This window comes from Fukomys damarensis, unplaced genomic scaffold (assembly GCF_012274545.1).
Source record: "Fukomys damarensis isolate Sample0158 unplaced genomic scaffold, DMR_v1.0_HiC HiC_scaffold_16, whole genome shotgun sequence".
Classification (NCBI taxonomy): domain Eukaryota; kingdom Metazoa; phylum Chordata; class Mammalia; order Rodentia; family Bathyergidae; genus Fukomys; species Fukomys damarensis.
In genome coordinates this window covers 66,559,749-66,561,191 of record NW_022900928.1, presented here as the reverse complement: position 1 = coordinate 66,561,191, position 1,443 = coordinate 66,559,749, and the positions used below count along the sequence as shown (strand labels likewise).

At 44.3% G+C, this 1,443-nt stretch overlaps 1 non-coding gene across 1 annotated transcript; it reads left to right on the top strand.

Moving 5' to 3' along the window:
* Window positions 1–1,343: 1,343 nt before the first annotated feature.
* LOC117286475 lies at window positions 1,344–1,443 on the top strand. The gene has a single exon (XR_004517641.1). It is a non-coding gene; the product is annotated as a small nucleolar RNA U13 (small nucleolar RNA).

Genomic DNA, 1,443 nt, shown 5'->3' with positions numbered 1-1,443 from the left:
GGTAAGGGAAGATGAACTAGAGATGTAGAGGTAGGGTCACTTTCTCAGTGAAGGAGGATCCACAGAATTTAGAGTTTGAGGTCTTCAGTGTCATTGGGATATATCCACAAGGTGTCCCCTCCCAAGAATCCGCATCTCATTCTTTCCCAATATCTTATTTTTTAACATAAGAGACCCTGCCAAGTTATAAATTCAATTTGCATTGAAATTCAGTCTCCAGCAAATGGAGACTTAGGGGGTTGGTTATTAGAAATCTTGACCTTCAAGGTACAAGAGCTAAGAAGAGTTTCTTTTAGGGCAGTAATTTAGGTGTTTGGTCCCTTTTCTCTGACTTTGAAATGGGAATTTAAAGCCCTGAGCTCATTTTCTTTCTCCAAACTTTCTTTCTAATTAGCAGTAACTAACATTCCTCAATGCATTACTATTTCTACCAAAATGTCCTATGGCAGCAAATATTTGTTTACCCAAAGACTTGCCTTCTATGAGCATTTATCACAGGGGACTACAGGCGAGCAGTTAAGTAACTTTTGATGAATGGCAGTAATCATGAATGCTTTTTAAATCAGTCAGATTTGGAAGACAAAACTGATTCTCCTCCTTAAAAGTCTGTGCCTAGCCAGGTGTGACACACGCCTGCAAACCTAACTACTTAGGAGACTGAGGCCGGAGGACTGCAAGTTAGAGTTCAACCTGGACAGTTTAACAAGGCTGGCTCAAAATAAAAATTTTAAAAAGTGTTGGGGATGTAACTTCCTGGGGTTAAAAAAAAAAAAAAAAAAAAGAGCGTATCTCTGAAACTGTAGCCAGTATTGATGCATGTATTGTCAGGGAAGCAAAGCCGCTCCGATTGATGAGAAAAGGAATTGATTGTAGGATAATCCCTTACATAATCGTGGAAGGAGCTGGGGAAGTGGACCAGGACAGCAGTCAGGGGATGGACAAGGCGCCACCAGTGGGGGAAGTGAGGCACACTACCGGGGACTGTGACGAGAAGGCTCCTGAGGGTCCGTGTGGCTGTCTCCTCCGTGGGTCCAAAACTGAGCACCCGTGGTAGGTCTGGGACTACCGGTGGCGGTAGATGGAAAGAGTTCTGAATACTGATCAGAGCACGGGACAGACTCACTCACACTTCTGTACAACATCTAACCACGATGACCTTCAGGGAATAATACTTGCTGCCTCATTTCTGCCTTCCAGATCTCTAACCTGAAACCATTCAGGGGAGGGGATTCTGGGAAACAGTTCCAGCATGACCAAGTTCACCTACTACAAACCGCAGTAATGTGCAGAGTGTGAACTTGGCCCCAGACCGTGAGAAAACAACCTATGAATGATATCTAGGGGTCCTTTTGTGGTTCATAAGCAGGCTGGTTGAGTTTCCCTGCTATCGTGAGAGAGGTATCTCCTTCAAAGCTTCCATGTCAGCGTATTACCTGTCTGGCG